This window comes from Aegilops tauschii, chromosome 4 (assembly GCF_002575655.3).
Source record: "Aegilops tauschii subsp. strangulata cultivar AL8/78 chromosome 4, Aet v6.0, whole genome shotgun sequence".
NCBI lineage: Eukaryota > Viridiplantae > Streptophyta > Magnoliopsida > Poales > Poaceae > Aegilops > Aegilops tauschii.
In genome coordinates, this window is record NC_053038.3 from 290,954,657 (window position 1) to 290,981,047 (window position 26,391).

General features: G+C 48.3%; 1 long non-coding RNA gene across 2 annotated transcripts; it reads left to right on the forward strand.

Annotated features, from left to right (window-relative positions):
- The first annotated feature begins 278 nt into the window (after positions 1-278).
- On the forward strand, positions 279-13,321 carry LOC109768768 (uncharacterized). 2 transcript variants are annotated; one of them, XR_012182017.1, is made up of 5 exons: positions 279-554; positions 644-905; positions 986-1,341; positions 2,117-2,351; positions 12,483-13,321. It is a non-coding gene; the product is annotated as an uncharacterized lncRNA (long non-coding RNA). The 2 variants fall into 2 exon arrangements; XR_012182016.1 differs by having other exon boundaries at positions 285-905.
- The last annotated feature ends 13,070 nt before the right edge of the window (positions 13,322-26,391 follow it).

Here is a 26,391-nt window from a genome sequence, read left to right on the forward strand (position 1 = left end):
CTCTCTCCTGATCCCATCAAACCCCCTTGTCTCCATGGCCTTTTGTCAAACCCCTCGCGCGCGTTCGAAAGCTGTCCCAAACCTGTCCCGGGCAGTCGTGACAGATGGGTTCGGATCATCCTCAAACATCCCTAAAACATTTTTGGTTATTTGTTGGACCCCCCTAAGCTATTTATTCTGAACCGCCCGATTTCGATCGGATGACCAAAAATCTACCTCAAACTAGACCCTTCCTATATATAGACCCCTAACCTAATCTAGACATACCACCTAATTTCTAGGGATCCTACCCTAGCGCCGCCACCTTCTTCCTCGGGATCCCTCTCGATCCCCTTGATTCACCCAGCCAGCGCCGCCTCCTCCTCAATTTTAGTGCCACCCAACCAAATCACGGCCAGCCGAGCGCCTCCTCCTTCCTCTGCCAGCTCGATCTTCCCCATCCCGCGCCCGAGCTCCTTCTCCTCATTGAGCCGAGGCTCCCTGCCGCCGGCAGCAGCAGCAGCAACTCTCGCATCCTCGACTCCCGAGCTCCTCGATCGTCGCGGGCGCACCCAGCAGATGAGCGCCGTCCCTGCTCCTTTTCTTTCCTCCTCTGCTCCTCTCTCTCACTTCTCATCTCTCTCCCCCGTTTCTTTCTCTACAGGAGGAAAGCACCACGCCACGGCCTCCCCAAGCTCTGCTTCACCCTCGCCTTGGGTCCATGAGGAGATGACCATGCCGGCCGCCCTTCCCCATCTCGATCGGATCCAGGACCCCACCGCCTTCAGCCATGTCTCCGCGGTCATGGCTCCGTTGGAGGTTCCCTGCCCCGAGCCTCTGCCATGACCAGCACCCGACCAGCAAGTCGCCAGCGCGCCCGATGCCTCCTCCTCGCGCATGCCTGGCCGCACCAACGGACCCCGCAGGTCGCCATGCCCTGCCATCTCCGTCTCTCCCTTCTTCCTTTCCCTGTTCTCCCCTCTGAATGTTCTGTCTTTTTCTTCAGACAACAGCACCATAGCCGCCCATCAAGTTCGCGCCCCTGCCCCGATCTGGACCGGATCTCCTCTGCTCCGCCGCCTAGCCGCCGAATCCGCCCCATTCCGGTCGGTTCCCGCCGACCCCGGCGCCAGGACCTTCGGTGATGCCACCTTCTGCGTCACCATGAACCTGCAGCTGCCTCTATTCTTTAGTAACGAGAAGGAGCAGCTCGCTCGCCTCGCGTTGACCATGGCCGGGCCACATCTCGCGCCGCTCAGCCTAGCGCCAACTTCTGCGGCCTCCTTCGCCTGACGGCCCGCCTCCCCTTCGCTCGTTGACCGCGGCCCAGCTCCCCACCTCCACCGGCTGGGCTTGCCCATGGTGAGCGCCCACTGCACTATTCCCGTTTCAGCCCAGCATGTTTTTTTCCCTGTCCAGCGATTTTAGCTATTATCCCTGGATTTACGGTTTTACACAAAAGTCCTTCATGATCATGCATTTAATATCTCACAAACCGGGCATCGGATTAAAATGTTTTATATATGTAAAATGCTTAGAATTTCATCTAGTTTCATAATATGCTACTTTCATCCATGTTAAAAAAATGTTGAAACTTGCTGTTTGCATTAATTTGTATAAATGTCATGTTAAAATGGTTTATTTCATAACTAATTAACCGTAGCTCCGAATTTAATAAACTTTGTATGTAAATGGGATAGAAAAATGCATAGTTTAACATGATGCACTTACTTTTGCTGTTTATAACAACTCTAAAATATGGTTTAGGTGGAACAGGACCATTTTCCAAAATATGTACATGGGGATTTTCTGGATTTGTTGTTTGTTGTTTTCGGCCCCATTTAAATTGTTTAGATTGTGTAGTTTACATATGCTTCACCTATTACCATGTTTAACAACATTTAATATTGCTGGGTACATAAACGAGAGCGAACTAAATAACTTGAATGTGGTGTTTCGTCAATATGCAACGAGTTGCATATTGAGCTCCACTTAATTTAGTATTGTTTGTTGCACTTTGCCATGCCATGCCTCGTTAAACCGAACATGCATCATATTTGGTTCTGCATCATGCCATGTTTATGCTGGTTGTTTACCTTGTCATTTGCTTCTTTCCGGTTGCGCTTCTCCTTGATAGTTCCGGTTACGTTGCGATTGTGAGGATCCGTTCGACTATGCCCGTTCGTCTTCTTCATGGATCCGATCTTCTTCCTAGTGGGATTTTAGGCAAGATGACCGTCACCTTGGATCTCACTGTCGGTGTCCAAACCGGCGGATCATGGCTAGGGGGTCCCAAACTGTGCGTCTCAGGCTAATGGTAACGGGAGGCGGGGGACACAATGTTTACCCAGGTCCGGGCCCTCTCGATGGAGGTAATACTCTACTTCCTGCTTGATTGATCTGATGATATGAGTATTACAAGAGTTGATCTACCACGAGATCGTAGAGGCTAAAACCTAGAAGCTAGCCTATGATTATGATTGTTGTTGTCCTATGGACTAAACCCTCCGGTTTATATAGACACCGGAGGGGGCTAGGGTTACACAGAGTCGGTTACAAGGGAGGAGACCTACATATCTGAATTGCCAAGCTTGCCTTCCACGCAAAGGAGAGTCCCACCCGGACACGAGACGAAGTCTTCAATCTTGTATCTTCATAGTCCAACAGTCCGGCCAAAGTATATAGTCCGGCTGTCCGAGGACCCCCTAATCCAGGACTCCCTCAGTAGCCCCTGAACTAGGCTTCAATGATGATGAGTCCGGCGCGCAGATTGTCTTCGGCATTGCAAGGCGGGTTCCCTCTCCGAATACTCCATAGAAGATTTTGAACACAAGGATCGTGTCCGGCTCTGCAATAAAAATTCCACATACCACCGTAGAGAGTATAATATTCCACAAATCTAATCCGCTGACAACTTTTCCTAACGTGAAATCACGCCACGACCCGGTCTTTATTCAAACCGTTCTCCCTAACCAGCTACTGCGCATGTCGCGAGGCGGTTTTATGGGCATGTCTTATCGAAGCAGAGATCGTGTCCCCTTATCTCGAGATTCTCATCAATATGGGTATGGGTAACCCAGCCGCGTCTTCAGCGCGACGCTTAGGGAATAAGCGAGTTTACCGGGCAAGTGGGGAGGCGCTGGATTCCTGCCGCCTTTATAAGGAGATAAGGACTCCCCCTTTTCACCCACGCCTTCCTCTTCTGCTTATCCATTTCCCTTCGCTCGAGCCCCAGCGCCTAAGCATTCGTCTTCTCTGCCCACAAAGGCCTTCCGAAAATGTCTGGATCCGGAGCAGGAGGCAAGTGGATGGCCTCTACCGTCCGGGAGAAGGATATCAAAAAGCTTCGGGAGGCCGGGTATCTGGCCCAGAAAATCAGCCACCGTCTCCCGACGGCAGGACAGATCGTCCCTACTCCGGAACCCCACGAGAGGGTTGTTTTCCTTCCTCATTTTGTCCGCGGGCTGGGGTTTCCCCTCCACCCATTCGTTCGCGGCATTATGTATTACTATGGGATCGATTTTCATGATCTATCCCCCAATTCCTTCCTCAACATCTCGACGTTCATCGTCGTGTGCGAGGCCTTCCTCCGCATCTCACCTCACTTCGGCTTATGGCTGAAGATCTTTAATGTGAAGCCCAAGGTAGTGGGCGGTGAGCACGCCGAGTGCGGAGGCGCCATGGTGAGAAAGATGCCCAACATCACATGGCCAACAGGTACTTTTACTGATTCCGTCAAAGGGTGGCAACAGTAGTGGTTTTACATCACTGAGCCGCGCGACACAAGATGGGCCGCTGCTCCTGAATTCCGATCCAGAGCCCCCTGCGGCTTACGTCCTGGCCCAAGAAGGGCCTGGATTGGTCTTCGTCCAACGAGCTGTCAGCGCTCCAGACGCGCGTCAAGGATATGGAAGACAAGAATATCAAACTTGTCAATGTAGTCCAGGTGATGTTGGTTCGCTGGATCCTTCCTTGTCAACACCGGGCTTGCAATTTATGGGAATTCGACCCGGCCAAGCACCAGACCCTGCGAGAGCTCTTTGTCTCCTCACACAAAGACATCTAGAAGGTGCTTTTTAAGTTCGGCAAATTATGGCCGGACTCAGCCGAGGACCGCGGGTACCACCTGTCCCGCCCCGCAAGTTCGGTAAGCCATTATAAGTTTTATTCGCATAACCCAAGGGAAACGCTTAATGTGTTTTCCACAACTCTCCTAGGGCTGGACGAAGAAGGCGGGGCGGATCTACTGTCCGGCCCCGCTACCTGAAGAACTGGCCGACCCACTTCTAACGAAGATGCTGGTCCCGGCGCCCTACAAGGCGCCGAAGAAGAAGGCCGAGAAAGAGCCAAGAAGACCAGGGGCGGCCTCCATCACCGTGGCGCCTCGAACACGATATCCGAAGACTCCAATGCCCATTCTTCCTCCGAAGAGGACGAGGAGGAGGAAGACGTATCCCCAGCGGGGGGGGGGGGGGAGAAAGAAAAGGACAGCCTCCACATCCTTGGAGGCCGAGTCGCCTAAGAAGGGAAAAACTACACTTCCAGAGGAGTCCACCGCCGCTGATAGCAGCCCGGAGTGGGATCCCAGGGCTCAGCCCCTGGTGAACTCGTGAGTATACAAAATCTGAACACGTTTATGTGTCCAGACTCATCATGGCATAATATTTTAATCTGGGCCATACTTTTTGAAGTCCGGCAAGGTCCCGCGCCGAGCAATCCTCGTCGGAGGATTTGCTAGGCTCGGATGCTATGGAGAGCGGGACACCCCCAAAGGCCCCTTCCCCCAAATATGTGAATGACCCCGAGGCTTCGTCCCAGGAGGACCCAGGCCAAGGAGGGGGGGGGGAAAGATTGCAAAGGTGGCGCCAGGAGGTCAAACTTCAGGGGCCGGACACATGGGAGAGAAGGCTCCCATGGGCGTCGTCGGCGGGAGCCATCTTGAACTCGACCCCCAGCCGGACGCAATTCCGGAGACCAATATGGTTCCAGAATCAGGCAGGCGGTCTCCCTCGGTTAGAGGGGGTGTACCTGTTCCACCGGCAACCTCTGTCCAACCAGAGGTGCTGGATACTTTATTGGCGGCGCTGAAAAGCGCCTCCATCGTCGATGAACACCGTGCCCTTATGGGTGCGGTGATTGAGAAGATTTAGTCTGCGGAGAGTGGACTGAATGAAGCCTGTATTAGCCTTATAAGAGGCTTTGAGGTATGTTATATGAGGTTTCGAAGAGTGTCACAGTATAGATAGTAGCCCCTGATACACTGTTCGGTGAGAGAAAGAACCGGACAGAGGATCAAATCCATGTTCGCAGGAGACTCACTTGATGACATTTGCCTCTCTTCTTTTATAAACAGGCATCTGTAGCGACTGCCGCCTCTCATACTGCGGAAGTCTCCGGACTAAATCAAAGTCTGGAGCGGGCCACAGAAGAATTGGTCCAGTTGAAAAGGTAGTTAAAGGATAAACAAGGTATGCACAAACCTTGCTCACGTTCAGTGCAAATGAGTTTAAAATATGTTTCATGATTTGCGCCAGGGGCGGTGACCGAAGTCGAGGATCTTAAGAAGGTTGTGGTCGAGGCTGAGAGAAAGGCAGTCGCAGAGCTGGCTCTTCGTGAGAAGCACGAGGCCAGGGTTATTGAAGCTGAGCAAGAGCTTCAAGAGGTCGTGAAAAGATGCGAGGCCTTGGAGCAGAGTCTAACGGAGAAAGAATCCGAACTTACCAAGGCTCATCAGGCCGCATGCGATGCCCAGGGGGAAACCCAAGTTGCCCTGTAGGAGATCCAAGAGGCGAGGAAGATCGCGTCGGGTAAGGCTTTTTCCATGTAAAGCAAGTATTTGGGGAGAAAATCATGTTTCTAATCTTGAGTTCGGATTTCTCTAGGGGCATTTGCGGAGCTGCCATGCAACATATGTGATGCCACACAATTCTACCGAGCCGAAGAAAGGAACACTGTGGATAAGCTCTTCTAGTCGCAGTATCTGGCACCAAATTATCCGGTGCCTTTTGCCGATCAACTGAAGCAGCTGATCGAACTGCATAAGGCGGCCGAGCTAGCCATGAAGGATTTGATTATCCGGCTATGGCCCGCTGAGCTGATTCCAAGCAGCTACTTCAGGCTCGTGAAGCGGCTTGTGAGTGCCTGCCCTGGACTGGACGTCATGAAGCGGTCGGTCTATATAGAGGGTGCGTGAATGGCCTTCGCCCGCGCAAAGGTGCACTGGGGGAAGATGGATGCTGAAAAGCTGGTGACCGAGGGACCGCCGGAGGGAAAGGAGCACCGCAAGCCCGAGTTATATTATGAAAGTGTCTTGAAAGGATCCCGCCTTGCGGCGGAGCAATGCACCAAGGACATTATATTTCCATGAATACAATCATGTTGTCTTTTGTAATGTTGAACAAGGTCATTTCTATTATTTATCGCCTGTTATATGAAAGTTTATCCTCCTGCGCGGCCGTTTTATATATTAATCCTGAGAGTTGGCCAGTCGTCGGCTTTTGCCCCCACGTAGGAAGTATGGGGGTGTTCGTGATAAACCTGAACACTCTTTATCCCAGTTTTGGGTCCTTCGAAGGAGGTGTTCTGCACAACGAACCAGGCAATCGGACTATAGGGCTTTATCACTCTCACTTAGCCATAGGAGCTTTAGAAAAGGAAGGTAGGCGCAGCCCTTGGTGTTCGGAAGACCGCACGAGGGGCTCTATAAGCACCTGATCGGAAGAAAAGCCGATCCATCGCACGCTGCATTGGTTATGGCATTATGCGGGAGGAATCCTTAAAGATTTTACAACCTCTCGAACAGCTGACCAGCTCTCGCCGTATCATGACAGTCATTTTTCGGCTTTCTCTACTGAGGTGCTCGTCCGGAAGAACCGGGACACAATCGCAGTAGTTCTCCCTGTGCCGCCTTAGCCGATATAGCTGAACGTAAGGCAGCAAAACATGGGAGCCGGGCAAACCCAACATTTGACCCAAGACATGATTCAGAGCTGATGCATATAATGCTGTAAGTTCGGGGTGCCGAACTACCATGAAGGTGTTCGGACTTTATTGCCGTATTATGGGTAAAACGAAGCCCCTAGCATATTAAGGCATATCGCGGTGTACGGATGCCATTTGACAAAAGAGTTTAAATAAGAGATAACAGTAGATAAGCGTCATATAAATCCACATGTTGTACTTGAATAATACGTCGATGCGTATGAGTATGTGTAATGTAATAAAAAGAGAAAATGACTGCGAAACATACTAAGACCGGGCGGGAAGAAGCTGTGTGCGGATCCGGAGTGCAGTCGGATGGTCATCGAGGGGAATATCTAAGGGTTCCCTTGCGCGTTCGAGCTGTTTCCATATCGCCGATTCTGGCCTGGGCAAAAATGAACCTATAAAGAAAATGCAAGAAATGTTTGTATGCCACAGAGCGGTTGAGCCGCAGTATGTGGCCTGTGCTGGCTTTGCCGGAGTGTTTAATTGAGCTCTGGACGAGCCGGGCTATCCTGCCGCGAAGTAGTTCGGACTCCTTTGACAGTGTCCGGGAGCTTGACCGTCAGCTCGAGGTTTGATTGAAAGGTGCCACTCGTTGCTTGTGCTGTTAAAGCAGCGGTATACTCTTTGGCACCGAGGGGGAGTTCGGCCTTGCCATTAACCGTGATGACGCCGTGCGGATCAGGCATCTTGAGCTTACGGTAGGCATAATGTGGCACCGCATTGAATCGAGCGAATGCGGTTCGTCCGAGCAGTGCCTGATAATCGCTGCGAAAAGGGCGATGTCGAAGATTAAATCTTCGGCACGGTAATTGTCCGGTGATCCGAAGACTACCTCAAGGGCGATGGAGCCTGTACAGCTGGCCTCCACACCTGGTATAATACCTTTGAAGATGGCTTTAGCGGGCTTGATCATCGAATGATCGATACCCATCTTGCGCACTGTGTCCTGGTAAAGCAGGTTTAGACTGCTGCCTCCGTCCATAAGGACTCGTGTGAGGTGGAACCCGTCAATTATTGGGTCGAGGACTAGTGCGGCTGAATTGCCCTGATTGGTATTAACCGGACGATCCGTGTGGTTGAAGGTGATTGGCCCTAGTATATATTGTGGGGCGACTGGTTTCGTTAAGTCGACATCCCTAAGGGTGCGCATCCATTCCAGGTTGGGAATGTGGGTGGCGTTTACCACGTTGACCGTTTTGATTTGCGGGGGAAATTTCATTTGCCCTCCTGTATTCAGTGATCTGGGCTCCTCGTCGCCATCATCGCTTTGGGACCCCTTCTCCTTGTTTTCGGCACCTGAACTGCCGGCTTGTTTGAAGACCCAGCATTCTTTGTTGTATGATTGGCTGGTGTTCCTGGGGTGCCATGAATTTGGCATGGACGGTCGAGTATGCGGTCCAGACTGGACGGGCCCGAATTGTCATTTTTGAATGGCTTTTTCCGCTGACCGAATTTAGAGCCACTGAATCCGGCATTGACTGCCGTGTCTTCGGCGTTATCACCATTTTTGCGACGCTTGTGTTTGTTGTGTCGGGATTTGCCGTTGCTATCTCTGGCCTCTGATGTGCCAGGATTGCTTGCTGTGTTGTTGCTACGGGCCAACCAGCTACCCTCGCCCGCGCAAAAGCGGGTCATGAGTGTCGTGAGGGCTGCCATGGATTTTGGCTTCTCTTGGCCGAGATGTCGGGCAAGCCACTCGTCACAGATGTTATGTTTAAAGGCCGCTAGGGCTTCGGCATCTGGACAGTTGACAATTTGGTTCTTTTTAGTTAGGAATCGAGTCCAGAATTTCCTGGCCGACTCTCCGGGCTGTTGGGTTATGTGACTTAAATCATCAGCATCTGGTGGTCGCACATAAGTGCCCTGGAAGTTGTCCAGTAATGCGTCTGCCAGGTTCTCCCAACTTCCGATGGAGTTTGCCGGCAAGCTATTCAGCCAATGCCGAGCCGGCCCTTTGAGTTTTAGTGGGAGATACTTGATGGCGTGTAGATCATCCCCGCGGGCCATGTGAATGTGGAGGAAGAAATCCTCTATCCATACCGTGGGGGTCTGTAGTACCATCATATGATTCAATGTTCACTGGTTTAAACCCTTCTGGGAATTCATGATCCATTACTTCATCAGTGAAGCATAGGGGGTGTGCGGCGCCTCTATGCCGGGCTACATCGCGACGCAGTTCAAATAAGTCTGGTCTGTTGTATTTGGCCCGTCCGGATTTGTTTTTAGTATATGCGGCGTGACGGTCATCGTCACGCGTTGGGTCGCGCCCCCGTGATCCGTAGATCGATCTTGACTGTCCTGTTTTGTTTTCCAATACGTCTCGCAGGTCCTACGTGTAGCCCCGGGCCTTGGTGTTGTTGACTGGCGACATGGTGCGGGCTGGACTTCGGGCTGATACGCCGCTTTGTCTCGTCCACGAGGTGGCCCGTCTGCCGCATCATACGCTGGTAGTGTAGGTTTTAATGCTTCCTCCTCGAGTTGGGGTAGCAACCTGCACTTTGGGTAACTTTTGGTTGGGCGCTCGAGTTCGTATTCCTCGGCTGGCAGGACCTCGGTCCATCTATCCGCTAGTAGATCTTGATCAACTTGAAGCTGCTGCTGCTTTTTCTTCAGGCTTTTTGCTATGGCTATAAGCCGGCGCTTGAAGCGCTCCTGCTCGACGAGATCCTCAGGCACGATGAATTCTTCGTCGCCGAGGCTCACCTCGTCTTCGGAGAGGGGCATGTAATTGTCATCCTCTGGTTCTCCGTCTGTCGCCTGTTCCTTAGGGCTAGCTTGCCCATCCTCCCGCTCGAAGCCCGGCTGGGGGGGATTGTCTTCGTCTTCGGCACTATCCGTAGCGTTATTGTCTCTTGTGCCGGTCTCGCTACTTTTGCCATGGCGGGGCTTAGAGCGGCGCCGATGACGCCGGTGATTAGATTGCTTCTCGAGGGGATTATCCTCCGTTACCTTATTGCCATCACTTTCTTTGGGGGTGTCCACCATATATATATCATATGATGAGGTGGCTGTCCAGCGCCCTGTGGGCGGTGGTTCCTGTTCTTCTCCTGCATCGTCATCCATACCGTCGATGTCTTTGGAGCCGAAATCAAGCATGTCGGTTAAGTCGTCGACAGTGGCTATTAAGTGGGTGGTGGGTGGGGAACAAATTTCTTCGTCGTCCGCTTCCCACTCAAGCCGGACATAGTTCGGCCAAGGTTCTCCTGACAGGGAGAGAGACCTCAATGAATTTAGCACGTTGCCCAAGGGCGAGTGCTGAAAGATATCCACGGAGGTAAACTCCATGATCGGTGCCCAATCAGATTCGATAGGCACGGACGCAAGCGGTTCAGAGCCTGTGGCCGAGGACGAATCCAAGGGTCCGATGACACAGGTCTCATAGGAGGTGAAGTCAGTATTCAGCTCTATCGCCGCTAAGTGTGCGGCCTCCATGGCGGGGTCCATCCACCCGTCCTCGGATGGCACGATCTGCTCCGGATTGAGGGCCGGAGTAGCCGTAGGTGTGATCTCCCGAACACCATCCGACGGCAGGGCTAAGTCATGCTGGTCGTGACCGTGCGGCGCACCTGACATGGGCTCGAATCCGTCGTAGATCAAGTCTCCGCGGATGTCGGCAGCATAGTTCAAGCTTCCAAACCTGACCTGATGGCCAGGGGCGTAGCTATCGATCTGCTCCAGATGGCCAAGCGAGTTGGCCCGCAGTACAATGTCGTCGAATACGAAGATCTGTCCGGGGAGAAAAACCTCACCCTGGATCGCATCGTTGCCGATGATCGAAGGAGCCATCAAGCCTTTATCGTGACGGCACAGTGGAACTCTCAATGAAAGCACCAATGTCGGTGTCAAAACCGGCGGATCTCGGGTAGGGGGTCCCGAACTGTGCGTTTCAGGCTAATGGTAATAGGAGGCGGGGGACACAATGTTTACCCAGGTTTGGGCCCTCTCGATGGAGGTAATACCCTACTTCCTGCTTGATTGATCTTGATGATATGAGTATTACAAGAGTTGATCTACCACGATATCGTAGAGGCTAAACCCTAGAAGCTAGCCTATGATTATGATTGTTGTTGTCCTACGGACTAAACCCTCCGGTTTATATAGACACCGGAGGGGGCTAGGGTTACACAGAGTCGGTTACAAGGGAGGAGATCTACATATCCGAATTGCCAAGCTTGCCTTCCACGCAAAGGAGAGTCCCACCCGGACACGGGACGAAGTCTTCAATCTTGTATCTTCATAGTCCAACAGTCCGACCAAAGTATATAGTCCGGCTGTCCGAGGACCCCCTAATCCAGGACTCCCTCACTCACTACTATCTTTGCCTTGCTAGTTGACTCGATGCTATCGCTATGTCGCGCCACCTACCACTTGTTTATCAAGCCTCCCAATATGCCATGATAGCCTCTAACCTTTTTCCACCATCCTAGCAAACCGTTGTTTGGCTATGTTACCGCTTTGCTCAGCCCCTCTTATAGCGTTGTTAGTTGCAGTTGCAGTTGCTGGTTGTTCCATGTTGGATATCATGGATATCATGTGATATCACAATATCTCTTATTTAATTAACGCATCTATATACTTGGTAAAGGGTGGAAGACTCGGCCTTATGCCTGGTGTTTTGTTCCACTCTTGCTGTCCTAGTTTCCGTCATACCGTTGTTATGTTTCTTGATTTTGCGTCCCTAACATGGTGAGGGGTATGGGCCCTCTTGATAGTTTGCTTTGAATAAAAATCTTCCAGCAAGGCCCAACATTGGTTTTAATATTTGCCATAATAATATTGAGCTAAATAATTAATTGGCATAGGGTGTCATGAACCCGAGGATTCTTTTCTACATACAGGGAGGGGCCAACGCTGATGGTGTTGGTCCCAAACGGTAGTAGCCGGGGCCACCAACGGGTGTGCCAGCCGGAAACTTAGCCAATCCGGACATGGCCTGAGACTAGATACGCGCGGCTACTATCAGGGTGTCGACACGCCGGGAGGTCTTGCTGTATTAGTTTTACCATTGTCGAAATGTCTTGTGCACCGGGATTCCGAGTCTGATCGGAGGGTCCCGCGATGGAGGATTGTCTCCGCGGATCGTGAGCTTGTCATGGGCTAAGTTGGGACACCCCTGCAGGGTTTAAACTTTCGAAAGCCATGCCCGCGGTTATGTGGTAGATGGGAATTTGTTAATATCTGGTTGTAGAGGACTCGAAGTAAACTCTATTAAAATACACCAACCGCGTTGCGTAACTATGACTGTCTCTTTCCGGGAAAGTTCGAGAGGAGAACACGGTTGGGTTATGTTTGAACGTAAGTAGTTCAGGATCACTTATTGATCATTACTAGTTTGCGACCGTTTGCGTAGTTTCTCATCTTACTCTTGTACTCGTAAGTTAGCCACCATACATGCTTAGTCGCTTGCTGCAACCTCACCACTTATCCTTTCCATACCCATTAAGCTTTGCTAGTCGTGATACCCATGGTAATGGGATTGCTGAGTCCTCGTGGCTCACAGATTACTACAACAACAGTTGCAGGTACAGGTAATGTGATGATCATGACGCGAGAGTGATGTTTACTTGTTTGGAGTTCTTCTTCTCCTTCGCCGATCTTGGGTTAGGTTCCTGGTCGGCAGCCTGGGCTAGCAGGGTGGATGTCATTTGAGCTTCTGTTTGTGTTTCATCTGTAGTCGGATGTTGTTCTCATGTATGGTGTTTGATGTATTTATGCGGCATTGGTATGCCATTGTATGTATCCCCAACTATTATGTAATGGTACGATGTAATGATATCCACCTTGCAAAAGCGTCTCCAATATGTGCTTCTATCCTTGGCAGGACCTTCGATTTCCTTTAGGATAGAGTCGCATATTGGGCGTGAGACCTGCTTTGGTGGATTGATGGTGGAAATGAGCGTGGTGGTGCGTGGTACACTTGCCCGGCAAGGCCTGCCTCAGGGCTACGGTGACCACAAGCGTGTGGTGGCTTGGGTTTGTCAAGTTTCCAACCCTCCAACCCCCTCCTACGATTGCCATGGGCCTCCTTTTATAGATTAAGGGGTCACCAAAGTGGAAACACAGTCATTACCCATTGATATGATAATAAATAGTGCTATCATACCTAACTCTGCGGGCTGTCAGGGTGCATTAAATGCACCACTTAGTCTCACACCACTAGCTGCCCGGTGATACGTCTCCATTGTATCTATAATTTTTGATTGTTCCATGCTATTATATTATCCATCTAGGATGTTTTATATGCATTTATATGCTATTTTATATGATTTTGGGGACTAACCTATTAACCTAGAGCCCAGTGCCAGTTTTCTGTTTTTTCCCTTGTTTTTGAGTTTTACAGAAAAGGAATACCAAACGGAGTCCAATTGACGTGCCAATTTTTGACGATTTTTATGGACCAAAAGTAGCCCCCGGCATAAAAGAGTTGGGCCAGAAGAGTCCTGGGCCGTCCACGAGGGTGGGGGGCGTGCCCTGCCCCCCTGGGCGCGCCCCCCTATCTTGTGGATGACTCGGAGACCCCCCTGACGTGAGGCCTACGCAAAAAATCCTATTAATATAGAAACCTCTAGAAAATAACCTAGATCGGGAGTTCCGCCGCCGCGAGCCTCTGTAGCCACCAAAAACCAATCGGGACCCTGTTCCGGCACCCTGCCGGAGGGGGGATCCCTCACCGGTGGCCATCTTCATCATCCTGGCGCTCTCCATGACGAGGAGGGAGTAGTTCACCCTCGGGGCTGAGGGTATGTACCAGTAGCTATGTGTTTGATATATATATCTCTCTCTCTCGTGTTCTTGATTCGGCATGATCTTGATGTATCGCGAGCTTTGCTATTATAGTTCGATCTTATGATGTTTCTCCCCCTCTACTCTCTTGTAATGGATTGAGTTTTCCCTTTGAGGTTATCTTATCGGATTGAGTCTTTAAGGATTTGAGAACACTTGATGTATGTCTTTTATGTGCTTATCTGTGGTGACAATGGGATATTCACGTGATCTACTTGATGTATGTTTTGGTGATCAACTTGCGGGTTCAGTGACCTTGTGTCGGTGTACAAAAGAAGGGGCACACCTTTGTACCCCTTTACCTATGCACGAGCAGTCGGAGCCACGCCCGCGGTCACACCAAGCAGAACAGGGGAGGTAAACCAAGGCAAAACCGAAGCCCAAGACAGCCAGAGCAACGCCAAGACCAAGAATGCAAAGAAGCAGAGGGGCGGAGCAGTTTCCCCTGGCAAGACCCTTGCCAGGGACTGCCTCAGCAGCCCCGGCAAGACTCTTGCCGGGGCAGCACGCCCAAACACCAACAGGGCGAGCCACCCTGAGCCCACGCCCCCAACACCATCAGCCACGTAGGGCCAAGGCTCGGGAGGCACCTCCGTGGTGGCATGCAGATCTTTGTGAAGACATATTCAAGATCAGATGAAGATCAGAAGACAACGACCCTCGACAAGATCCTTGCCGAGGAGAGCCATGAGACCCCCCGGCAAGATTCTTGCCGGGGACGACAGCACGCCACGGAAAGACCCTTGCCGGGCCCCCCGGCAAGACCCTTGCCGGGCCCCCCGGCAAGGCTCTCGCCGAAGACGCCAGCAGGACCACTGCCAGGCCCGCACCAGCCAAGTCTCCACCGCCATTCGCATGCAGCTGCCAACCCAAACCAGCTGGGCAGGCACCTGTGTGGCAACATGCAGCTTCCAGGCCAACTCAGCAGGCGCCTGCGTAGCGGCATGCAGATCTTCGTGAAGGCCCTACTGTTGGGGAACGTAGCAGAAATTCAAAATTTTCTACGCATCACCAAGATCAATCTATGGAGTTTACTAGCAACAAGAGGGAAGGAGTGCATCTACATACCCTTGTAGATCGTGAGCGGAAGCGTTCAAGAGAACGGGGTTGATGGAGTCGTACTCGTCGTGATCCAAATCACCGATGATCCTAGCGCCGAACGGATGGCACCTCCGCGTTCAACACACGTACAGAGCAGCGATGTCTCCTCCTTCTTGATCCAGCAAGGGGGGAGGAGAGGTTGATGGAGATCCAGCAGCACGACGGCGTGGTGGTGGAAGTAGGGGGATTCCAACAGGGCTTCGCCAAGCGCTGCGGGAGGAGGGAGATGTGTCACGGGAGGGAGAGGGAGGCGCCAGGGCTTAGCTGTTGCTGCCCTCCCTCCCCCCACTATATATATGGCCAAGGGAGAGGGGGGGGGGGCGCAGCCTTGGCCCTTCCTCCAAGGAAGGGTGCGGCAAGGGAGGAGTCCATCCTCCCCAAGGCACCTCGGAGGTGCCTTCCCCCTTTAGGACTCTCCCTTTCCCTTATCTCTTGGTGCATGGGACTCTTGGGGCTGGTGCCCTTGGCCCATATAGGCCAAGGCGCACACCCCTACAGCCCATGTGGCCCCCAGGGCTGGTGGACCCCCTTGGTGGACCCCCGGACCCCTTTCGGCACTCCCGGTACAATACCGATAAAGTGCGAACTTTTCCGGCGACCAAAATAAGACTTCCCAATTATAAATCTTCACCTCCGGACCATTCCGGAACTCCTCGTGACGTCCGGGATCTCATCCGGGACTCCGAACAACTTTCGGGTTACCGCATACTAATATCTCTATAACCCTAGCGTCACCGAACCTTAAGTGTGTAGACCCTACGGGTTCGGGAGACATGCAGACATGACCGAGACGACTCTCCGGTCAATAACCAACAGCGGGATCTGGATACCCATGTTGGCTCCCACATGCTCCTCGATGATCTCATTGGATGAACCACGATGTCGAGGATTCAATCAGTCCCGTATACAATTCCCTTTGTCTACCGGTATAGTACTTCCCCGAGATTCGATCGTCGGTATCCCGATACCTTGTTCAATCTCGTTACCGGCAAGTCTCTTTACTCGTTCCATAACACATCATCCCGTGATCAACTCCTTGGTCACATTGTGCACATTATGATGATGTCCTACCGAGTGGGCCCAGAGATACCTCTCCGTTTACACGGAGTGACAAATCCCAGTCTCGATTCGTGCCAACCCAACAGACACTTTCGGAGATACCTGTAGTGCACCTTTATAGCCACCCAGTTACGTTGTGACGTTTGGTACACCCAAAGCATTCCTACGGTATCCGGGAGTTGCACAATCTCATGGTCTAAGGAAATGATACTTGACATTCGAAAAGCTCTTAGCAAATGAACTACACGATCTTGTGCTAGGCTTAGGATTGGGTCTTGTCCATCACATCATTCTCCTAATGATGTGATCCCGTTATCAACGACATCCAATGTCCATGGTCAGGAAACCGTAACCATCTATTGATCAACGAGCTAGTCAACTAGAGGCTTACTAGGGACATGGTGTTGTCTATGTATCCACACATGTATCTGAGTTTCCTATTAATACAATTCTAGCATGGATAATAAACGATTATCATGAACAAGGAAATATAATAATAACCAATTTATTATTCCCTCTAGGGCATATTTCCAACAGTCTCCCACTTGCACTAGAGTCAATAATCTAGTTCACATCACCATGTGATTAACACTCACAGGTCACATCACCATGTGACCAACATCCAAAGAGTTTACTAGAGTCAACAATCTAGTTCACATCACTATGTGATTACCACTCAATGAGTTCTGGTTTGATCATGTTATGCTTGTGAGAGAGGTTATTAGTCAACGGGTCTGAACCTTTCAGATCCGTGTGTGCTTTACGAATATCTATGTCATCTTGTGGATGCTACCACGCGCTACTTGGAGCCATTTCAAATAACTTCTCTACTATACGAATCCGGTTTACTACTCAGAGTCATCCGGATTAGTGTCAAAGTTCGCCTCGACGTAACCCTTTACGACGAACTCCTTTTCACCTCCATAATCGAGAAAATTCCTTAGTCCACTAGATACTAAGGATAAGTTCGACCGCTGTCATGTGATCCATTCCCGGATCACTATTGTACCCCTTGACCAACTCATGGCAAGGCACACTTCATGTGCGGTACACAGCATAGCATACTGTAGAGCCTATGTCTAAAGCATAGGGGACGACATTCGTCCTTTCTTTCTCTTCTGCTGTGGTCAGGTCTTGAGTCTTACTCAATACTCACACCTTGTAACACAGCCAAGAACTCCTTCTTTGCTGATCTATTTTGAACTTCTTTCAAAATCATGTCAAGGTGCGCGTTCTTTGAAAGTATCATCAGGCGTCTTGATCTATCTCTATAGATCTTGATGCCCAATATGTAAGCAGCTTTATCCAGGTCTTCCTTTGAAAAACTCCTTTCAAACAACCCTTTATGCTTTCCAGAAATTCTACATCATTTCGGATCAACAATATGTCATTCACATATACTTATCAGAAATGTTGTAGCGCTCCCACTCACTTTATTGTAAATACAAGTTTCTAACAAACCTTGTATAAACCCAAAAACTGTGATCACTCCATCAAAGCGTATATTCTGACTCCGAGATGCTTGCTCCAGTCCATGGAAGGATCGCTGGAGCTAGCATACCTTTCAGTATCCTTAGGATCGATAAAACCTTTCTGATTGTATCACATACAACCTTTCCTTACAAAAACTGGTAAGGAAACTTGTTTTGACATCCATCTGCCAGATTTCATAAATGCAGCTAATGCTAACATGATTCCGATGGACTTAAGCATCGCTACGGATGAGAAAATCTCATTGTAGTCAACTCCTTGAACTTGTGAAAATACACTTTGCCACAAGTCGAGCTTCATAGACGGTAACATTACCATCCATGTCCGTCTTCTTCTTAAAGATCCATTTATCTCAATGGCTTGCCGATCATTGGGCAAGTTCACCAAAGTCCATGCTTTGTTCTGATACATGGATCCTATCTCGGATTTCATGGCTTCTAACCATTTGTCGGAATATGGGCCCACCATCGCTTCTCCATAGCTCGTAGGTTCACTGTTATCTAGCAACATGACTTCCAAGACAGGATCACGCATTACTCTGAAGTAGTACGCATCCTCGTCGTCCTACGAGGTTTGGTAGTGACTTGATCCGAAGTTTCATGATCACTATCATAAGCTTCCACTTCAATTGGTGTATGTGCCACAGGAACAACTTCCTGTGTCCTGCTACACACTAGTTGAAGTGACGGTTCAATAACCTTATCAAGTCTCCACCATCCTCCCACTCAATTCTTTCGAGAGAAACTTTTCCTCGAGAAAGGACTTGTTTATAGAAGCAATTACTTTTGCTTCCAGATCTGAAATAGGAGGTATACCCAACTGTTTTGGGTATTCTATGAAGATGCATTTATCCGCTTTGGGTTCGAGCTTATCAGCTTGAAACTTTTCACATAAGCATCGCAGCCCCAAACTTTTAAGAAACGACAACTTAGGTTTCTCTAAACGGTGTCGTCTCAACGGAATTGCGTGGTGCCCTATTTAAAGTGAATGCGGTTGTCTCTAATGCCTAACCCATAAACGATAATGGTAATTCGATAAGAGACATCATGGTATGCACCATATCCAATAGGGTGCAGTTATGATGTTCGGACACACCATCACACTGTGGTGTTCCAGGCGGTATTAATTGTGAAACACTTTCCACAATGTCTTATTTGTGTGCCAAAACTCGTAACTCAGATATCTCTATGATCATATCATAGACATTTTATCCTCTTGTCACAACGATCTTCAACTTCACTCTAAAATTACTTGAACCTTTCAATAATTCAGACTTGTGTTTCATCAAGTAAATATTCTCAGCATCTACTCAAATCATCTGTGAAGTAAGAACATAACGATATCCACTGCATGCCTCAGCACTCATTGGACTGCATACATCAAAATGCATTACTTCCAACAAGCTGCTCTCTTGCTCCATCTTACTGAAAACGAGGCCTTTCAGTCATCTTTCCCATGTGGTATGATTTGCATGTCTCAAGTGATTCAAAATCAAGTGAGTCCAAACGATCCATCTGCATGGAGTTTCTTCATGCATATATACCAATAGACATGGTTCGCATGTCTCAATCTTTTCAAAAACGAGTGAGTCCAAAGATCCATCTACATGGAGCTTCTTCATGTGTTCTATACAAATATGACTCAAATGGCAGTGCCACAAGTATGTGGTACTATCATTACTATTTTATATCTTTTGGCACGAACATGTGTATCACTGCGATCGAGATTCATTTTAGGTGCAAGACCATTGAAGGTATTATTCAAATAAACAGAGTAACCATTATTCTCCTTAAATGAATAACCGTATTGCGATAAACATAATCCAATCATGTTTATGCTCAACACCAACACCAAATAACAATTATTTAGATTTAACACCAATCTCGATGGTAGAGGGAGCATGCGATGCTTGATCATATCAACCTTGGAAACACTTCCAACACATATCGTCATCTCACCTTTACTAGTCTCCGTTTATTCCGCAGCTTTTATTTCGAGTTACTAACACTTAGCAACCGAACAGGTATCTAATACCCTGGTGCTGTTAGGAGTACTAGTAAAGTACACATTCATATAATGTATATCCAATATACTTCTGTCGACCTTGCCTGCCTTCTCATCTACCAAGTATCTAGGGTAGTTCTGCTTCAGTGACCGTTCCCCTCATTACAGAAGCACTTAGTCTCGGGTTTGGGTTCAACCTTGGGATTCTTCACTAGAGCAGCAAATGATTTGCTGTTTCATGAAGTATCCCTTTTGCCGTTGCAGAAACTAGTGGTTTTACTAACCATCAACAATTGATGCTCCTTCTTGATTTCTACTTTCGCGGTGTCAAACATCACGAGTTGCTCAAGGATCATCATGTCTATCCCTGATATGTTATAGTTCATCACGAAGCTCTAATAGCTTGGTGGCAGTGACTATGGAGAACCATCACTATCTCATCTGGAAGTTTAACTCCCACTCGATTCAAGCAATTGTCGTACTCAGACAATCTGGGCACATGCTCAACGATTGAGCTTTTCTCCCTTAGTTTTCAGGCTTAAGAAACTTGTCAGAGGTCTCATACCTCTTGACGTGGGCACTAGTCTGAAATCCCAATTTCAGTCTTTGGAACATCTCATATGTTCTGTGACGTTTCAAAACGTCTTTGGTGCCACAATTCTAAGCCGTTAGCATTACGCATTGAACTATCACGTAGTCATCAAAACGTGTATGTCAGATGTTTCGTAACATCTACAGACGACGCTCGAGGTTCAGCACACTGAGCGGTGCATTAAGGACATAAGCCTTCTGTGCAGCAACGAGGACAATCCTCAGTTTACGGACCCAGTCCGCATAATTGCTACTATCAACTTTCAACTAAATTTTCTCTAGGAACATATCTTAAACAGTAGAACTAAAGCGTAGGCTATGACATAATTTGCAAAGACCTTTTGACTGTGTTCATGATAATTAAGTTCATCTGATTATTTAATGAACTCCCACTCAGATAGACATCCCTCTAGTCATCTAAGTGATACATGATCCGAGTCAAACTAGGCCGTGTCCGATCATCACGTGAGACGGACTAGTCATCATCGGTGAACATCTCCATGTTGATCGCATCTACTATACGACTCATGTTCGACCTTTCGATCTCTTGTGTTCCGAGGCCATGTCTGTACATGCTAGGCTCATCAAGTCAACCTAAGTGTTTCGCATGTGTTCCGAGGCCATGTCTGTACATGCTAGGCTCGTCAACACCCGTTGTATTCGAACGTTAGAATCTATCACACCCGATCATCACGTGGTGCTTCGAAACAACGAACCTTCGCAACGGTGCACAGTTAGGGGGAACACGTCTCTTGAAATTTTAGTGAGGGATCATCTTATTTATGCTACCATCGTTCTAAGCAAATAAGATGTAAACATGACAAACATCACATGCAAATCATAAAGTGACGTGATATGGCCAATATCATCTTGCGCCTCTGATCTCCATCTTCGAGGCGCGACATGATCACTTTCGTCACCGGCATGACACCATGATCTCCATCATTGTGTCTTCATGAAGTTGTCTCGCCAACTATTACTTCTACTACTATGGCTAACGGTTAGCAATAAAGTAAGGTAATTACATGGCGTTTTCAATGACACGCAGGTCATACAATAAATTAAGACAACTCCTATGGCTCCTGCCGGTTGTCATACTCATCGACATGCAAGTCGTGATTCCTATTACAAGAACATGATCAATCTCATACATCACATATATCATTCATCACATCCTTTTGGCCATATCACATCACATAGCATACCCTGCAAAAACAAGTTAGACGTCCTCTAATTGTTGTTGCATGTTTTACGTGGCTGCTATGGGTTTCTAGCAAGAACATTTCTTACCTACGCAAAAGCCACAACGTGATATGCCAATTTCTATTTACCCTTCATAAGGACCCTTTTCATCGAATCCGATCCGACTAAAGTGGGAGAGACAGACACCCGCTAGCCACCTTATGCAACTAGTGCATGTCAGTCGGTGGAACCTGTCTCACGTAAGAGTACGTGTAAGGTCGGTCCGGGCCGCTTCATCCCACGATGCCGCTGAATCAAGATAAGACTAGTAACGGCAAGTAAATTGAAAAAATCGACGCCCACAACTACTTTGTGTTCTACTCGTGCATAGAAACTACGCATAGACCTAGCTCATGATGCCACTGTTGGGGAACGTAGCAGAAATTCAAAATTTTCTATGCATCACCAAGATCAATCTATGGAGTTTACTAGCAACGAGAGGGAAGGAGTGCATCTACATACCCTTGTAGATCGCGAGCGGAAGCGTTCAAGAGAACGGGGTTGATGGAGTCGTACTCGTCGTGATCCAAATCACCGATGATCCTAGCGCCGAACGGACGGCACCTCCGCGTTCAACACACGTACGGAGCAGCGACGTCTCCTCCTTCTTGATCCAGCAAGGGGGGAGGAGAGGTTGATGGAGATCCAGCAGCACGACGGCGTGGTGGTGGAAGTAGCGGGATTCCAACAGGGCTTCGCCAAGCGCTGCGGGAGGAGGGAGATGTGTCACGGGAGGGAGAGGGAGGCGCCAGGGCTTAGCTGTTGCTGCCTGAAGGAAATATGCCCTAGAGGCAATAATAAAGTATTATATATTTCCTTATATCATGATAAATGTTTATTATTCATGCTAGAATTGTATTAACCGGAAACATAATACATGTGTGAATACATAGACAAACAGAGTCACTAGTATGCCTCTACTTGACTAGATCGTTAATCAAAGATGGTTATGATTCCTAGCCATAGACATGAGTTGTCATTTGATTAACGAGATCACCTCATTAGGAGAATGACGTGATTGACTTGACCCATTCCGTTAGCTTAGCACCCAATCGTTTAGTATGTTGCTATTGCTTTCTTCATGACTTATACATGTTCCTCTGACTATGAGATTATGCAACTCCCGTTTACAGGAGGAACACTTTGTGTGGTACCAAACGTCACAACGTAAAAGGGTGATTATAAAGGTGCTCTACAGGTGTCTCCAAAGGTACTTGTTGGGTTGGCGTATTTCGAGATTAGGATCTGTCACTCCGATTGTCGGAGAGGTATCTCTGGGCCCACTCGGTAATGCACATCACTATAAGCCTTGCAAGCATTGTGACTAATGAGTTAGTTGCGGGATGATGTATTACGGAACGAGTAAAGAGACTTGCCAGTAACGAGATTGAACTAGGTATCGAGATACCGACGATCGAATCTCGGGCAAGTAACATACCGATGACAAAGGGAACAACGTATGTTGTTATGCGGTCTGACCGATAAAGATCTTCGTAGAATATGTGGGAGCCAATATGGGCATCCAGGTCCCGCTATTGGTTATTGACCGGAGAGGTGTCTCGGTCATGTCTACATAGTTCTCGAACCCGAAGGGTCCGCACGCTTAACGTTACGATGACAGTTTTATTGAGTTTTGATGTACCGAAGGAGTTCGGAGTCCCAGATGAGATCGGGGACATGACGAGGACTCTCGAAATGGCCGAGACGTAAAGATCGATATATTGGACGACTACATTCGGACTTCGGAAAGGTTCCGAGTGATTCGGGTATTTTTCGGAGTACCGGAGAGTTACGGGAATTCGTATTGGGCCTTAATGGGCCATACGGGAAAGGAGGGAAAGACCTCAAAGGGTGGCCGCACCCCTCCCCATGGGCTAGTCCGAATTGGACTAGGGAAGGGGGGCGCCCCCTTCCTTCTTTCTCCTTTCCCCTTCCCTTCTCCTACTCCCACAAGGAAAGGAGGAGTCCTACTCCCGGTGGGAGTAGGACTCCCCCCTTGGGCGCGCCACCTCCCCTTGGCCGGCCCTCTTCCCCTTGCTCCTTTATCTACGGGGGCAGGGGGCACCCCATAGACACACTTGATATACAATATTTTAGCCGTGTGCGGTGCCCCCCTCCACCATATTACACCTCGATAATACCGTTGCGGAGCTTAGGCGAAGCCCTGCGTCGGTAGAACATCATCATCGTCACCACGCCATCGTGCTGACAAAACTCTCCCTCAACACTCGGCTGGATCGGAGTTCGAGGGACGTCATCGAGCTGAACGTGTGTAGAACTCGGAGGTGCCGTGCGTTCGGTACTTGATCGGTCGGATCGTGAAGACGTACGACTACATCAACCGCGTTGTGATAACGCTTCCGCTGTCGGTCTACGAGGGTACGTGGACAACACTCTCCCCTCTCGTTGCTATGCATCACCATGATCTTGCGTGTGCGTAGGATTTTTTTTGAAATTACTACGTTACCCAACAGTGGCATACGAGCCTGGTTTATGCGTTGATGCTATGCACGAATAGAACACAAGTGAGTTGTGGGCGATATAAGTCATACTGCTTACCAGCATGTCATACTTTGGTTCAGCGGTATTGTGAGATGAAGCGGCCCAGACCGACATTACGCGTACGCTTACGCGAGACTGGTTTCACCGTTGCGAGCACTCGTTGCTTAAAGGTGACTAGCAGGTGTCTGTCTCTCTCACTTTAGTTGAACCGAGTGTGGCTACGCCCGGTCCTTGCGAAGGTTAAAACAGCACCAACTTGACAAACTATCGTTGTGGTTTTGATGCGTAGGTAAGAACGGTTCTTGCTAAGCCCGTAGCAGCCACGTAAAACTTGCAACAACAAAGTAGAGGACGTCTAACTTGTTTTTGCAGGGCATGTTGTGATGTGATATGGTCAAGACATGATGTGATATAATTTGTTGTATGAGATGATCATGTTTTGTAACCGAGTTATCGGCAACTGGCAGGAGCCATATGGTTGTCGCTTTATTGTATGAAATGCAATCGCCATGTAATAGTTTTACTTTATCACTAAGCGGTAGCGATAGTCGTAAAAGCAATTAGTTGGCGAGACGACAACGATACTACGATGGAGATCAAGGTGTCGCGCCGGTAACGATGGTGATCATGACGGTGCTTCGGAGATGGAGATCACGAACACGGTGCTTCGGAGATGGAGATCACGAACACGGTACTTCGGAGATGGAGATCACGAACACGGTGCTTCGGAGATGGAGATCACGAACACGGTACTTCAGAGATGGAGATCACGAACACGGTGCTTCGGAGATGGAGATCACAAGAACAAGATGATGATGGCCATATCATATCACTTATATTGATTGGATGTGATGTTAATCCTTTATGCATGTTATCTTGCTTTGATTGACGGTAGCATTATAAGATGATCTCTCACTAAAATTTCAAGATAAAAGTGTTCTCCCTGAGTATGCACCGTTGCGAAAGTTCTTCGTGCTGAGACACCACGTGATGATCGGGTGTGATAGGCTCTACGTTCAAATACAACGGGTGCAAAACAGTTGCACACGCGGAATACTCAGGTTAAACTTGACGAGCCTAGCATATATAGATATGGCCTCGGAACACAGAGACCGAAAGGTCGAGCGTGAATCATATAGTAGATATGATCAACATAGTGATGTTCACCATTGAAACTAGTCCATCTCACGTGATGATCGGACATGGTTTAGTTGATTTGGATCACGTAATCACTTAGATGATTAGAGGGATGTCTATCTAAGTGGGAGTTCTTAAGTAATATGATTAATTGAACTTAAATTTATCATGAACTTAGTCCTGATAGTATTTTGCAAATTATGTTGTAGATCAATAGCTCGCGTTGTTGCTTCCCTGTTTATTTTTGATATGTTCCTAGAGAAAAATTATGTTGAAAGATGTTAGTAGCAAAGATGCGGATTGGATCCGTGATCTGAGGATTATCCTCATTGCTACACAGAAAAATTATGTCCTTGATGCACCGCTAGGTGACAGACCTATTGCAGGAGCAGATGCAGACGTTATGAACGTTTGGCTAGCTGAATATGATAACTACTTGATAGTTTAGTGCACCATGCTTAACAACATAGAATCGGGACTTCAAAGACGTTTTGAACGTCATGGAACATATAAGATGTTCCAGGAGTTGAAGTTAATATTTCAAGCAAATACCCGAGTTGAGAGATATGAAGTCTCCAACAAGTTCTATAGCTAAAAGATGGAGGAGAATCGCTCAACTAGTGAGCATGTGCTCAGATTGTCTGGGTACTACAATCGCTTGAATCAAGTGGGAGTTAATCTTCCAGATAAAATAGTGATTGACAGAATTCTCTAGTCACCATCACCAAGTTAGTAGAACTTCGTGATGAACTATAGTATGCAAGGGATGACGAAAGTAATTCCCGAGCTCTTCGTGATGCTGAAATCGACGAAGGTAGAAATCAAGAAAAACATCAAGTGTTGATAGTTGACGAGACCACTAGTTTCAAGAAAAGGGCAAAGGGAAGAAGGGGAACTTCAAGAAGAACGGCAAACAAGTTGCTGCTCGAGTGAAGAAGCCTAAGTCTGGTCCTAAGCCTGAGACTAAGTGCTTCTACTTCAAAGGGACTGTTCACTGTAAGCGTAACTACCCCAAGTATTTGGTGGATAAGAAGGATGGCAAAGTGAACAAAGGTATATTGGATATACATGTTATTGATGTGTACTTACTAGTGTTTATAGCAACCCCTCAGTATTTGATACTGGTTCAGTTGCTAAAGAGTAGTAACTTGAGACGGGAGTTGCAGAATAAACAGAGACTAGTAAAAGGTGAGGTGACGATGTATGTTGGAAGTAGTTCCAAGATTGATATGATCATCATCGCACACTCCCTATACTTTCGAGATTAGTGTTGAAATTAAATAAGTGTTATTTGGTGTTTGCGTTGAGCATGAATATGATTTGATCATGTTTTTTGCAATTCGGTTATTCATTTAAGTTAGAGAACAATTGTTGTTCTGTTTACATGAATAAAAACCTTCTATGGTCATACACACCAACGAAAATGGTTTGTTGGATCTCGATCGTAGTGATACACATAATCATAATATTGAATCCAAAAGATGCAAAGTTAATAATGATAGTGCAACTTATTTG